General features: G+C 41.4%; 1 protein-coding gene across 2 annotated transcripts in view; it reads left to right on the top strand.

Annotated features, from left to right (window-relative positions):
• LOC116970985 (guanine nucleotide-binding protein G(I)/G(S)/G(O) subunit gamma-7) overlaps positions 1-16572 on the top strand; it is a 263738-nt gene that overhangs the window by 120993 nt on the left and 126173 nt on the right. The window contains exon 3 of one of the 2 annotated variants that reach the window (XM_033017738.1): positions 301-405. The exons of the other annotated variant lie outside the window; for it this stretch is intronic. The gene's annotated coding sequence lies outside the window, so the exon portion shown is untranslated. The remainder of the gene's footprint in view (positions 1-300; positions 406-16572) is intronic. 2 annotated transcript variants of the gene reach the window in all.

Raw genomic sequence — 16572 nt, 5'->3', positions numbered from 1 at the left:
TTCAGTTTTAGTTTAAAGAACATAATGCTGACTGCAGAATTAATTAATGTCCCTTGTTTATAATGGATTTCAGCATCTACTATACTGCTGGTTGGCTGCCCTCATCAACAAGGACCCAATGTCATGATTACTTAGTTCTAGTTAAAGCTACCCTGCATTGCTTAAGTCCCATATCAGGAGAATGGAATATGGGTGGTGTAAGTGCTGGCACTTGGCTTGAAGTGAGATAGATCCAGAAAAGATTGAAAAGTGGCACATTTTGGGATAGATAATTTTTCATTGTTCTTTATCACTGTACAGGCAATATCAGCGGAGGAGGTGGAAAGGAAGCGAAGTAGAGCAAGAGGTTTCCAGACCGTTTCACTGATAGGAAGAGAGCTGTGGTGGTCAGTGCCAGGATAAAACGTGAGTGGTCAATGTATGCATCTTCAATTGCCAGACCCTTCAAGCTGCACCACTTTGCCTCAGACTAGTCTATTTACCCCTTTACCACTTGCCTCCTTTCAATTTTTCAATACCAAATATTCACTACACCCTCAGGTACTTGGCCCTGCGGCGAGCCTCAACACATATCTCATAGCTTGCACATACTGCCAACCCTACCAATCATATCACCAAAACAAATTGCACAACTCTGACTGGTACATTTATCTTACGGGTCAAACTATTTCATAAACAGAAGCAACAGTAGCTATTCAGAAGACAATAGGCCCATGAAGGTTAGCAGCGACCATGATGCAATCAAAGATGATGTGCCGAGGAAAAGGAGATTTGAACCTGCATGTGAATGGGGACATTGGGTTACAATTATTGGTGTCACATTGTTCAGCTCTTCACCGGCTACCTGAGAAAGGGGTGGCCTGAGTTACCTCCTCCTCACTGTTCTTACTCTCCCACAAATTCTTGTTCCTCACCTGCTCATCATCTAGTTAGTGTAAAAGGCACCCCATTAAGGCACCCACTTAGCCAGGCTGTTCAAATTTCTTCTATGTTAATTCATGACTATCGGATTATTATTATCACACTATATTAACTGGGTAAGTGGGCCAAGGAATGGCAGATGGAATTTAACTTGGACAGGTGCGACATGGTGCATTTTGGTAAGATAAAGCAAAGCATAACATACACAGTGAATGGTAGATCCTAGAAAATATTATGCAATAGAGAAACCTAGGGATACAGATAAATAGATCCCTGATAATGGCGACACATGTAGTGGTGAAAGAGGTATTTGGCATGTTTTGTCATCTGTCAGGACATTGAGGTTGGTGCTTGGTGAATTGTACATATTCTGCACTGTTCTAGATGCAGAGCTAGAGGAACATATCATATAATTGGAGGAAGCATATCATTAAGGGATGCAGAAAGGATTCACAAGGATGTTACTTGGACTGGAACGTGTGAGTTATAAGGAGAGGCTGGTTAGGCTGGGACTTTTTTCCCTGGAGCATGAGTCTATAAAATGATGAGGTGCAGAGAGGAGGCGGTTGGTAACAGTTTTTAGCACCATTGGACAACTTTCATCCAGGAGAAGGTATTAGCTGAAGTGTTGAATAATTAGCAGCGATCAGAAAGAAATAACTAACCGCTGATGAACTGCGAATTTGTGGAAGTGTGAGGTCCTTTCTGGGTCTGAGATGCACAAAACTGCAGTCGTGTCAGATGAGCGTTGTGTGCTAATGGATTCCAGAGCCTGCCTGGACCATGCACTTGTGACAGATGTGACAACACGCAAACTATAACTACCGAGCTAATAAAATGAGGCATAATTATGGCAATTCATCATGAAAGCTATTTTGAAATTATAAGGGCATTCATATTTCCCAGCAAAACGGCCAAGTAAAGCCCTCTCAAAATGTTACTATTTATTGCAGAAATCAGCTCCTGAAAAATATGTGCTGGGTTGACATTTTGATTATTCACCTATCATTCAACCTGATAACCTGGAATATGAGTGGTATGCTTTAAGGACAAACCAAAGCCAAGGCTGCTATGAAAGAAAACAAGTGATGCAGTAATGGTCCTAATGAACACTGTATACTCCCAGCAATTCTTATTTCCAATTTCCATTTACAGTTCATTTCTTGATATCAATGACCTTTTCTTTCAGATATTATGTGCAAACTTTGTTGACACTTATCGAGATGAGACAGGAGTGTTTGTGTAATCACACTATATTTGTTGAAGATATACTTGAGTACAATCCATACATTATTGTGTAAATAATAATAATAATAATGGATGGGATTTATATAGCGCCTTTCTAATACTCAAGGTGCTTTACATCGCATTATTCATTCATTCCTCAGTCACACTCGGTGGTGGTAAGCTACTTCTGTAGCCACAGCTGCCCTGGGGCAGACTGACGGAAGCGTGGCTGCCATTCTGCGCCTACGGCCCCTCCGACCACCACCAATCACTCACACACATTCACACACATTCACACACAGGCAAAGGTGGGTGAAGTGTCTTGCCCAAGGACACAACGACAGTATGCACTCCAAGCGGGATTCGAACCGGCCACCTTCCGGTCGCCAGCCGAACACTTAGCCCATTGTGCCATCTGTCGTCCCCAAATAAGCCAAGCTTACTCGAAAATACTGAGAATAATGTACAGCATTCTGATGGCCTATCGGGGCCAATCACCAAATGTAATCTGATTACAATTGGAATAATTATAAATGTACCTAAAAGGGTTTGCTACTTTGACTTTTTAATTCAGGGTTTGAATGAAGCAAATTTTCAGAATCACCATTTCCATTCTCTAGAGCTGTAACTTGGCCGTGCATATTTAGTTTTAAGTGCTTCTGTTTGAACCAGAATATCCCACAGCCCCAAAGGTTGATTTTACATGATGATAATCTTATTCAGGCAGATAGGAGGTTTATGTTTTATACTGTACGTCTGAACTTTATTTCTCCGGAGCATGTTTAAGGCAAACAGTAGATGGCAGAACATGATATTAGTGCAATTGAAAGCTTTCTCAAGATACAAGAGACTGCAGATGCTGGAATCATGAGGGTTGAAAAAGAGGGTTGTCTGTCCTTTCCCTCCACAGATTTTCCTGGCCCACTGAGTTCTCCAGCACTTTGTTTTTTGCTCCGCATTCAGTTTGTGTTTTACTCCAGGACCGATGTGCGTAACTATCCTGTACAGTTAGCATGGCTGGAGTATTGTACAATTGAAGAAAACTCCACATATCATTGTAACATTCGTCGTTCAAAATGCATTATCCCAATCGTTGCCTTCTGGAGGTGCCGCTAAGAAGCCTTGCGGGCCGGAGCTTCGCAGGTCAGAGCCTCGTGGATCGGTGCCTGGGTCTCACGGGTCGGAGGTGGTGCCTCGCAGGCCTGAGCCTCGCAGGTCGGAGCATCGCGGATCGGAGCCTCGCGGGTCTGAGGTGGAGTTTTGTGAATCGACGAAGCCCGTGACCAATGGCCCCTGAGTCTGTGGAACCCGCGGCTGGGGCCTAGGTCGGCACCATGGAGGCATCTGGAGAGGACCCAGTGACGGTGTGATGGTCGATGATGGCGCCGACCAATGGACGAGGATAGACATGTGAGGACGCCGCTGCCAGGGTAGAACAAAGGGGGGACCTGGCGCGGGGGTACTTTGTAACTTTGTAAGCACCCCTTTATGGGCGACTATTTGCATACCTTGGGGTATGCAAGCAAAGAATTTCACAGTAACTTGTCACATGTGACAAAGTATTCAATTCAATTGTTGAGTGAGCTTGTTGTGCTGTGGTTTGTCTACATTACTTGAGTGACAATACTTTGAAAGTAATTAGCTGGCTATGGTGCCTCAGGACCCCGGGGATACGAACGTTGTTGAATAAATGTCAACATTTCCTGACATTTAAAAATGCTTTTCCTTGAATTTTCACTGACCAAAACTAGCATTCTGCTATTACATTAGCACAAGGTTTACTCAGATTCATTTCAGTTAAAAAAAATTGAGTTAAATTCCTCAGCGAGTAAGTTACTGAAACATTTATATTGAACTGATATTATTACACATTTAAAATAATTAGAATTGATTGTTACTTATGCATTGTGGCTTCCTAACCAGAAAGATTGTTTTCTTATGACTTCTACATTCCATTTTACATACATAAATTAGAACAGGCACTAAATCTTTAAAACTGGAGGATAAATAAACTCATTTTTGTTCAGCCTATGCTCGTAATTCAACTCTTTAAGCATGGTACCTTTCTGTTACATTAGTACTGCACTTGCTTCAAGGTCAATATCAAATGCATTCAAAGTAAACTGCACTCCAAGCTTCAGACAGGACTAGTTATTCAAGTATGACAGCCACCGCAACTAAATAGATTTCAAGACACTGAACATTGCAGAACAATTTGGGACAGAAGCTATAAATGGGGGACAGTCAGGACATGTCCAATTCGCGTAGAGAAAAGTATATTGGCCATTAGTGTAATGTTTAGCACTGATGCATTCACCAACAATAGGCCGGAAGTAACCAATGCTGATGGCATTTTCCCATTCTCCTCCCCGCCATCACATCTCTCTACCAACCTCAAACTCCCTTCAATTTATGAGTTTCCGATGATGTAGACATTATACTTTGCATCTGTGTCACTTTAATTATAAAGGTACAACAATTAAGGTACAACCCTACTCTCGTTTCTTATTCCAGTTGGAAAGCACAGCATCTCAGGCTGGTCAGACAGTAATCAGCATGATGATGAAAGTATATTATCATTTGGTAATTCATTCACAGCCATCATACTGGATATGGTCAATGCATGCAGTTTAAAGGATAATGCGGAAGTGGGATCTGCACCTGATGAAAAACTAGGCACAAAATGGCCTGCAGCTGGGGTGGGGAGAAAATATAGTTTCAGTTCACCGAAGGGTGAGTTTGCAGGGATTTTTCACAAATGTAGGTGAAAACTGTGGGTTTATGTGGCAGTGATGGGTGTGCACAACAAATACCTTGTGATTTGGCGTGGAAATGGTAGGCAAATTTATTTCTGCACTTCTGGACCAAAGTTTGCTGCCGTATCACATCTTCCATTCTGGCACAAACAGCAGGCCAGTGTTTTACTGATGTACCGGGAGCTTACACAGTCCAGGGCTAACAGTGACTTGCAACCTATGAGTTTTTGCAGATATCTCCTGCTCCAACCTAGAAGGAACCAGTCGCATAGAAATTCATTATTACATTTGACACTGCAAATATGATCCTTCATGTGACCAGATGTTAAACATCTGTCTGGGGCAAGTGGCACATTTCATTGAAACATGGACACATCACCACGAGCATTACAAACGCTCAACTGCCCTCCTTGGATGATATATATAGGGCCTGATGCTTGCGCCGGGCCACAAACATCAAGCAGGACACATCCCACCCTGCCAACCACCTTTTCACTCTGCTACCCTCTGGGAGGCGATTCAGGTCTCTGAAGGCTCGCACCGGTAGACTAAAAAATAGTTTCTACCCATGTGCGATAAAAGAACTTAATTCCAACAGAGAACACTGGGGAAGCAAAATGTAATTCCAAGAAATGCAACATTCTTTTAAAATTCTTTTTAAATACTTATTTATTATTTTTACTAATAAGTGTACATATGTGTCAATGGTTGTCGTGTTTGTATTTTTTTAACCGGAGGAGATGCAATGGAATTTCGTTGCACAGTATTGTGCAATGACAATAAACGTATTCATTCATTCATTCATTCATTCATTGTTCCATTCTGATATTCAGGTTGCTAAATGATGCCTTGAACATCATTGGTAAATTTGGTCCTCAGCTGCAAGACCTTCACCCTCAGCTCATCCTCTTTTAGGTTGTTCCACTCCCATGCACTTTTGACATTACAACCATGCTATAACTAGTGCCTACCATTATCACCATGATTGGAAATAGTCAGTGTGCATAGAAGTCTGCAGAAAAGTTTTGCACCTGCCACACCAATCCCTTCAGACTTTTACAATTCAAATAACTTGAAGAAACACTCAAACCCTTGTACAGTTGAAGCAACAGCTGAATAAATCAATTAGCAACAAGTAAGTTGTTGACATTCCCTATAAAATAGTGCTGGTGCACAGTCCCTCCTCAAAATCTCCACTTCAAATTCCTGCCATCATGAAGCCAAAAGTCAACTGCAATAATATGCTTTTTTCAGGCTTTCTGCTTTCAGAAGCTGTTTAGTATATGTGTTTTCTTTTCAACTACAGGGGTAGATTTTGTTGTAAGTGTTAGCTTGATGTCTCCACACGTGGGCTTTGGGGTAGATTGAGTTACTGCAGCTGTTTCCTATCACTGCCAGAGAGGGTGATTTTAATTATTTTTTTCAGTTATCTTGGTTATTTTTAAAACCATTAGGAATAATACATTTATGTTGGCACTGGAACAGAGCAGAGATTTGTGCAGGTTGCAAGTAGTTTGTGTTGTTGCCAGATTTTGCACCCTAGGTTGAACCATAGAATTGATTTCAGGTCACTTATCAGTGGAAACCTGGGGGAAATTGCATGCAGTTCTGGAAGGATGTGGAGGCTTTGGAGACTGATCAGAAGAGGTTTATCCAAATGGTGCTTAGATTGGGTGGTATTAGAGGTTGGATAAGCTTGAATTGTTTTCTCTGGAATGCCAGAGGTTAAGGAAGAGACCTGATTTAAATATATAAAATTACCGGAGGTACAGTTAGGATCTACAGTCAGAACCTTTTCCCCTGGATGGAAATGCTTAAGACTAGAAAGCATATATTTAAAGCAAGAGGGACAAAGTTTAAAGGAGATGTGCAGGGCAAGTGTTTTGCACGGAGAGTGGTGGGTTCCTGGAGCACGTTGCCAGGGGTGGTGATGGAGACAGATATGATAGTGGCAGTTAAGAGGCTTTTAGATTGGCACATGGATTTGCAGGGAATGGAAGTTTATGGGTCAAATACAACACAATCTCTTCAGCACTCTGTGATCTGTTATAGGAGGCATTAATGCAGTTTTTATGTACTGTTCTTTCTGTTGACTTCTGCTTTCATGTAGGAAGACAAAACACGGGAATAAAAACTGCAGTAATGCAAGCTGAGCATATATTTAACTGCTCCTGTAAAATAAATCGAATAAAACTATAAATGACAAGCCATGTAATATGCCCATATACTAATTCTTTTCATGGTGTGACATTGCCCTTTTTTAAAAATCTTACTATTTTTCAGTGTTCAGTTGGCCTTTTAGCGTTAGTTTAAGAAGAAAAAATATATGGAAAAAATCATGAGATCATCTAGAAAGGATGCCGATTAAATGAAGACAGTAATAAGCCATATTTTGCAAAAGAAGTGTTGGTGTTCTGCGGTACATGTTGGTGTGGGAGGCCGGGGCTGTTGGCTGACAGGGAAACACATTCGACCTTTTCATGTTACAGATGGGATCTTAAACTTCTGATCTCTTCAGCAGATCTGTTTACTTGGGGTTTTCACAGCTGCTGTGAATGATCTGCGCATGCATTCTACAGAGGGATATTTTTCTGCTACCCACTTTGTGGTTTTTTTCATGTTAGCTTTGTTTACCAATGAATCAGCAAGTTGGCCAAAGGACTGAGCTGAGATGAGTCAGTTTGAAATCGTAGATGCCAGCAGGTAAAATGCAGAAACTTTTTTGTTGAAACCGATAGCTGTTGTGTTGCACTTGCTTTAGTGCACCCAGGTTATTGGAAGGAAAATATATCCTTTATTAGATGTTGGGAACAGATACTTAACAGTCGTGGTTGACTCATGAGCACACAAAGTAAGTGTAGTTGCAGCTTTGTCTGTGTTTTGGAATGCTTGTAGGAGGTAACATTTCAAATGACCTTTTAAAAGAGAAAGGTGCTGTCTGGCTCATGACAGTTAGAGGTAATCCCACAGTTTGGGTCAGATCCTTGAATACAGACCCAAGCAGTTTCCCTCTACTAATGCTTCTCCTCCACGTGGAGGAACCTGGCCTCGCCCTCAACAACTTCTCTTTTGACTCACTTTCTTTATGGTAAAGGTGTAGCCATGGGCACTCGCACAGCACCAGCTCTGCCTGCCCTTTTGTTGGTTACGTCAAATGTATACTGGTACCATCCCTCAACGCTTTTTACACCCCATCGACGACTGCATCAAGGCCAACTGCTGCACCTGTGCCAAACTTGTGGATTTCATTAATTTATCCACTAATTTCCACCCTGTCCTCAAATTTACTTGACTATCTCTGACACCTCTCTGCCCTTTCTTGATCTCTCTGTCTCTATCACAGAGAAGAGGCTATCGAATGACATCTAGTTCAATCCCACCGACTCCCACAGTTATCTGAACTAGACTTCCTCCCACCCTGACAATAAACAATAGGTGCAGGAGTAGGCCATTCGGCCCCTCGAGCCAGCTGATCACAATCAGTACCCCGTTCCTGCCTTCTCGCCATATCCCTTGACTCGTCCATCCTTAAGAGTTTTGTCTAGCTCTCTCTTGAAAGCATCCAGAGAACCAGCCTCCACCGCCCTCTGAGGCAGAGAATTTGACAGACTCACAACTCTCTGTGTGAAAAAGTCTATAACAGCCTATTGCACTTTATCTGTTTATTTATGTGTGTATATATATGGTCTATGCTATATAGACACACTGAAGTTCTGTATTTATGCTTACAATACTCTGTTGTGCTGCAGCAAGCAAGAATTTCATTGTCCTATCTATGACAATAAACTCTCTTGACTTGACGACTTAATTCTCTGTTTTCTCTCTCCCGCCTTTCTTAAAAAGTGGGATAGCATTAGCTACCCTCCAATCCACACGAACTAATCCTGAATCTATAGAACATCGGAAAATGATCACCAATGCGTCTGGAGCCACTTCCTTAAGTACCCTGGGATGCAGACCATCAGGCCCTGCGAATTTATCTGCCTTCAGTCCCAGCAGTCTACCCAACACCATTTCCTGTCTAATGTGAATTTCCTTAAGTTCCTCCGTCTCCCTAGATCCTCTGGCCACTAGTACATATTACAGAGATTGTGTGTGTCCTCCTTAGTGAAGACAGATCCAAAGTACCTGTTCAACTTGCCTGCCGTTTCCTTGTTCCCAATAATAAATTCACCTTTTTCAGTCTTCAAGGGTCCAACTTTGGTCTTAATTATTTTTTTCCTCTCCACATACCTAAAGAAGCTTTTCCTATCCTCCTATATATTTTTGGCTAGCTTACCTTCCTAAATCATATTTTCTCACCGTATTGCCTTTTTAGTTATTTTCTGTTGCTCTTTAAAAGTTGCCTAAACCTCTGACTTCCCGCTCATCTTTGCTATGTTATACTTTTCCTTTATTTTTATACTTTCCCTGACTTCTCTTGTCAGCCACGGTCACCCATTACTCCCCTTGGAATCGTTCTTCCTCTTTGTAATGAACTGATCCTGCACATTCTGTATTATTCCCAGAAATACCTGCCATTGTTGCTCCACTGTCATCCCTGCTAGGGTATCTTTCCAGTAAACTTTGGCGAGCTCCTCCCTCATGGTTCCATAGTCCCCTTTGTTCAACTATAATACTGACATCTCTGATATACCCTTCTCCCTCTCAAATTGTAGATTAAAACTTATCATATTATGGTCACTACCTCCTAATGGCTCCTTTACCTCGAGTTCCCATTTCAAATCCGGTTCATTACGCAACACTAAATCCAGAATTGCCTTCTCCCTGGTAGGCTCCAGCACAAGCTGCTCTAAGAATCCATCACGGAGGCACTCCACAAACTCCCTTTCTTGGGGTCCAGTACCAGCCTGATTAGTGAAGGGTTTCGGCCCGAAACGTCGCCTATTTCCTTCGCTCCATAGATGCTGCTGCACCCGCTGAGTTTCTCCAGCATTTTTGTGTACCACCAGCCTGATTTTCCCAGTCTACCTGCATGTTGAAATCTCCCATTACAACCGTAGCATTACCTTTACTACATGCCAATTTTAACTCTTGATTCAACTTGCACCTTATATCCAGGCTACTGTTTGGGAGCCTGTAGATAAGTCTCATTAGGGTATTTTTATCCTTACAATTCCTTAGTTCCATCCATACTGACTCCATGTCTCTCTTGCAAAGGCGCTACCCCTTTTTCGCAATTTCTCTATCTCTGCTCCCAAGATGAAGGATGGTTCCCACCCTGCTGAGAAAGATAGACCCCTCACCACGTACCTCCTCTGGGTCCCATAGTTCTGCTCTCTCTCCCCCTCCTCCCAGACAGATACCCTGGTCCTTATCTTCCACCGCCCCCCCCCCCCACCCCCGTCTCCCCCTGCAAACGCAGAGGTGTAACACTTGTTCCTTCCAGATGAGACAGAGGTGCACGTGCACCTCCTCTAACCTCATCTATTGCATTTGGTGTGCCTGATGTGGCCTCGGCGAAACCCGACGTAGAAATTTTCGCCAACCACTTCCACTTGATCTGCCAAGTCCTGCTAGACCTTCCGGTTGCTAACCATTTTAACTACCCGTCCCATTCCCATATTGACCTTTCGGTCCTGAGCTTCCTCCATTGCCAGTGTGAGGCCACATGCAAACTGGAGGAACAGCACCTCATATTCAGGTTGGGTAGCTTACAGCCCAATCGTATGAACATTGAATTTGCCAACATTGTGTGTGTAATCTACAAACAACCCCTCTTCCCACCTCACTTCCAGCATTCTTCCTCCCCCCCCCCCCCCCCCCCCCCTAGCTTGTGGACAATATCTAGCAATTTCTATATTTTTATTCTATTGTCAGGTTTTTATTTAAATTGTGGGCAAAACGTCAATGGAGTGTTAGTGGAGCCACATGTGTAGAAAGTAATAGAATACGTGGCGTTTTAAAATATTGATATCAAACCCTTGTGTGCTTTCTTAAAAGAGATTCCGCGGTATGCTTCCAAGATGTGGATTGATTCAAGTGTCCTGGGAAATATTTATCCCTGAATCGACATGGCAGAAATAGATTATTGGGTCATTTCTTTTCTTGCTGTTTGTCAGAATTTGCTTTGTGTACAATTAACTCCTGCATTTCCCTACACGTTAAAAATTGTTAACTATGTGATGTTTTGAGGTGGTGAATGATGCTACAAAAATGCTAATTTAATCACTTACTTTCTAATAATCCAGCATCTTAAGATATCCACTTGAAGTGGTATAATATGTTCCTCACTGAACATAAGGCTCACAAGTAGTGCAGGGGCAAGTGAATGGCATCTTTGAGGTGTTCTTGTATAGAGAATAGGAACTACAACCTGTGATATATTGTCTTAGTATATCCCAATATTTAAGTGCAGAACTTTCCTTGTCCCAATGCCTGAGTGACAGTGAATTTGGTCATTGAGCTACCAGGGGATGGTACCAGACAATAGCTAATTAACACAGAGAGATACAGCTTTAAGTGTCACTGGCTTTGGTACTTTTATTATGTAAAGTTTTCTGAAATAGTAGCAGAAAAATAGTGAGCGTTCTTTGTAAATTCAAAGCCCTTTAATGCCAATGCTCTGTTCAGCTGCTTGAACAATTGAACATTATTGATTGGATTGGAAAAAATAACCTTTCACCGTTGGCATAAGTTGAATAGTCTGCAAAATAAACTATGCTGAAATCAAAGCACTGCAGGTACCTGATATCTGAAATACAAACATAAACGATTCAGAAGATCAGGCTGCATCTGCGGAGAGAGAAATTAAGTTTATATGGAAGTTCTGATCAAAACTAGTTGACTTGAAATATAAACTTTATTTTCTGTCACCGCAAATACTGCCTGAACTGGTTTTATTGTAATTTTATGAACATGCTTTTGGTGTGTTTTATGAATACACTAGGTATGATATGTGGCCTATTGTCTCCACTAAGAGCACTGTGCTTACCCACTCCACAACGATATGTTCCAGATGGAACAACACGTGGAGGCCAGTCAAACTAACCCACCCTACATGAGAGGCATCCTTAAAGGCAGTGCAGGTTCCATATTGCACTGTCATCGGGCATCAGAGTCTGAGGGCCCACCCACAGAATGCCCTTGCCTTCTTTGACAGATCACCACTATCAAAGGACTTAGGAACTGCTTGTACATATGGTCACAAATTCTCATATTCGTAAATTTTAAATCTTCAAATCGTTTTAAATAATTAAAAGAATGCATAAATAAAACATTAAAAAAGAATTAATAGAATATATGAAAGTATATTAAAATAAACTACTAACCTTAACCTGAGTTTGGTGGAAAATAGGGTTAGTGTGTGTCGACATGGACATGGTGGGCCGAAGAGCCTGTTTCTGTATGTATGACTTTTGTTTACAAATGTGGCCAACTGGACCAGGCAAAAAACTGAGAGAGTAATTGGTCCTATACTACAGGCTACTTACCTCCTGCTCATCCCAGACCAGCACATTCCAGTGCACAGGCACGGATATCTGAGATGAGTTGAACAGCATGCAGGAGATAGCTGGAGGTTGCCTATGGACAGGGCTGCACGGTCGATTTTACCAAATAATCTTAATTTGTGTTGTCAGAGATTTAAACATAAGAGACTGCAGATGCTGGAATCAGGTGCAGAAATAAAAATGCTGCCTGGCCTGCTGAGTTTCTCCTGCTGTTTATATTTTGTCAGTGATTAAGTCTGGTCTTTATGGGAAAACAGAAGCTTTACAAGAGGAACTACTCCCTCCCCCTCCCTAAATGATCATCGAAGGCCAAAGTGAAGTTATGAACCTGTGCACGCATGTGTTCCCTTTAATGTTAAGGATGTAGGCGCTTGCTTCCTAACTTCCTGCCCACACCCTTGTGGATGAGAGTAACAACTTTCTTCACATCTTGATTCTTAAATATGGCAACTTCAAAATCACTTTAAACTAATAAACTAATACAGTATTCTTTTGAAGTAGTGCTGATTTATCAGTGAGTTCATTGAAGACATTCCAAGATAAATGCTGTTTGGTGGCTACATGACTGGATTTCTTTATTTTTTTCTCATTCTCAGCAAAAGCAAATAGAAAATTATAATTTCAAAACCATAGTATCTTGGGTTAAATTTGCAGCTTTAGTAAAAACTCTCTCAGGCAAGCTCTTTTCTGAACATTTCCAGTGGCAATTGAGTGCATAACTTTGGCCATTTTGGCTAGGGTACACATTGTGTAGCTCTTCATACAACACTGTGATTCGGATTTTATGAACTTTCCCAGCTAAGACAAAGCTTTCCATCCTATCAGTTTGAGTTTAGCTCTAAAAGCTAGGACATCATCATTCTGAACAAGTCTCTGATAATTTACTTTCTTTTGTTTTCCCTCTCTGTCTGCCTTCACTTCTGAATTGCTATTACGGTGAATTGATTTCCTTATTTAATTTAATTCTATTTATATGGAGCTAATTTATTTATTTTTAACCTCCGGACTCAACCACAAGTGAACCAAGTAAACGGAGGCAAAGTAAACCAAGGCAAATACATGCTACATGTGTGTACTTAGCCATCAGAGATACAACACCTTCTATTCCTCCACAGCAAATTCATTGCCTAATGTTCACCAGGGAAGCAAATGTGCTTAGATCTTTACTACCCTGTGAAGTGGTTTGGCAAGGCAGTTACAACAAATTCCAAACCACCTCAGACTTCCTAACGCAATCGAGAACACACTCTGAATGCTGTCTTTGCCAATGATGACCACATCTTAAGGATGAATTAAGTAAAGTCAGAGAACACATGCAGCAGAGTTTCTGTGAGAAAACTGATGTTTTGAATTGGTGACAATTTTGCCAAATGGAACATCTGTTCATTAATGTTTACATGTGACTGCTACCCAAGAAATTGACCTAGGCTTTTTTCTAAGCCAGGAGCAGATTTTCTGTTAATAATTGGCTGTTAAAATACTAAAGAAGTAATGGCAGATATTATCTGCTTGCTGACAATGCTACCATTGCTGGGATTCCTAGTGATAACTGAAATTACATATAAAACCCAAATTATCTAGCAGAAATGTTTTATGGCAATCATGTAGAAAAGTAATGCCCTTACAGAAAAATAATTTTCTTGCAGTAGGTTAAATCTGCAAGACGGATCTAGAAGTGCATGTGCACAGTTCCCTCTGAAAGTGGCATCACAGATAGATAGTGTGGTTAAGAAGGCTTTCGGTACTTTCTCCGTTATCAGTCAGGGTATTGAATATAGAAGTTAGGATGTCATGTTACAGTTGTACAACACATTGGTGAGGCCTCATTTGGAGTATTGTGTTCAGTTCTGGTCACCCTGCTATAGGAAGGTTCTCATTAACATGGAAAGAGTGCGCCATGACTTGTGAGCTGAGTTATAGGGAGAAGTTGGACAGACTAGGATTTTATTCCTTGGACGCAGAAGGCTGAGGGATGATCTTATAGAGGTGTATAAGATCATGGGGAATAGATAGGGTGCATTCATAGAGTATTTCACCCAGGGTAAAGGAATCAAGAACCAGAGGACATCAGTTTAAGGTGAGAGGGGGAAACTCTTAACTGGAACCAGAGATAAGTTTTTCACACAGAGATTGGTGGGTATATGGAACAAGCTTCCAGAGGAAATAGTTAAGGCAGGTACTATAACAAAATGTAAAACATATTTAGACAGGTACATGGATAGGAACGGTTTAGAGGGATATGGGCCTAAGCTAAGACTATGATAAACGTGGACAGGTGAGACTAGTATAGACAGGGGCACCTTGGTTGGCATGAACAAGTTGGACCAAAGAGCCTGTTTCCATACTCTATGACTCTTAGCACCAAAGCTCAAATCATTTTGATGGATAATAACAATAAAGTGGAAATGATTCCAAGTACAATGCTATTATAAAATTGAGGGGTACTTTCAGATTGTACTCATATGGGTCAATATCTATTTTTACTCTTTTGGAACTATGATCGAATATCAGTAACATATTGAAGACAAAAGAGACTGTAGATGCTGAAAACTGGAACCAGTGGGTCAAGCTGCATTTGCAGAGTCAATTGGTGTAACTCAATGTTTTAGGCAGAGACTGCACCAGTACTGCTGCAAACTGTCGACGCAAAACATCGACCTCTCCTTTAGCCTCCACAGATGCTACTTGACCCGCTGAGTTCTTCCACCAGCCTGTTATTTTGTATCATAGCTTAGAAATTGATATCTGCCCAAAAAGGTGCACTATAAGGTCTTCAGTAATGTGGAGAAAATTGAATAATTGGGGCACTGGTGCACTCAGGAAATATTTAGAGGGAAATGTACCAAACATGGGAAAATGGGACTAGCTTTGATCTAGCATCTTGACCAGCTTGGACGTGATGGACCGAGGAACCTGTTTCCATGCTCCGACTCCATTACTCTAAGAAGTCAAGGAAGACATGGTGGGTAGGGAATGTTAGCATAGCTGGGGTTTTGTGAAGTAGAGAATATGCAAAGTAGAGGAGGCAAGTAATGAGTTAATTGAGTGGAATCCAGCTTGGAATCGTTTTTTTTTCCCAGGAGTGCTCAACAAAAGGCACTTTGGAACACCTTTCATTAATTTTCCTGGTTGGACAAGGAAGAATGTTATTTGCAAATCAAATACGGCAGAAGTTGTTGGTGATCCCTGAACATCCAGTGCTTTCTCCCTGCACCATTAGGTCCCAGGGTTTTCTGCTGGAGCTCTGCCTTCTGGTACATGCAGATTTATTTCATTTTCCCATGAGGAAAGGTGGAGCATCCAGTCCAGAAAAGTCTTACATTTGTGGGGGTTTTTTTATTTTTATTTTTATTATTATTAATTATTTATTTCAGACAGAATAAAAGAATATAAAGCAAATGTGAAACAGCATACAAAAAACAAAACAAAAATATTTATAAAATGTCATAAACAATATCTATAAATAAATGAAATCATATGTGTCCGAATTAGCTCCTGAATCTGCTGGTCATTCTCATCAGGCTAGTCTTCTTGTTAGAGAAGCCAAATGTTCCTTCACGGACGCCAGTGGTGTCAGGCTTCTAAGATAGATACAAAATGCTGGAGTAACTCAGCAGGTCAGATAGCATCTCCAGAGAAGAGGAATGTGATGTTTTGGTTCGAGATCTTCATCAGTCTCTGTCAGCATCTGCAATTCCTTCTTACACATGGCAGACTTCAAGGTACTTTTGAGCTCCTCAACTTGGTTTGGAGTTGACAAGTTTTTTGTAACTTGCCATCTAATAAATGTCTGCTTTGTGACATCAGTGAGAGCATTTTATTGAACTTCTTGCTACAACACTACGGAGCTCTGTTACAGCAAAAGATTATTAGGTGGACAGAGGGAAAAAATGGACTCGAAGCCTCCTTGAAGAAATGTAATATCTCTACTCACTCCTGGAAATGTTTGGTTCTTGAACACTGAAAGAGGTGAAAGAGCATTCAGGATTTCAAACCCTTGATGTCATGCATAAGCATGCACAGGCCCTGGGGAAACGGCAGAATGAGCACACCACTTTTCAAATCACCCACCCACCTGCCTGCTCAGCCAGCCACCACTTGGCCCATTTGTGGAAAGCTCTCTGGTTCCAACCTTGAGCTACTTCAGAACTGTCACAACTGAAGTGGAACAAAGTCATATTTGAGAGAAGAAAAAGACACAAAGTACTGGAGTAACT

Source organism: Amblyraja radiata, chromosome 3 (assembly GCF_010909765.2).
Source record: "Amblyraja radiata isolate CabotCenter1 chromosome 3, sAmbRad1.1.pri, whole genome shotgun sequence".
Lineage (NCBI taxonomy): Eukaryota > Metazoa > Chordata > Chondrichthyes > Rajiformes > Rajidae > Amblyraja > Amblyraja radiata.
Note: the sequence above shows the minus strand (reverse complement) of the source record. Positions and strands in the feature narration are given on the sequence as shown.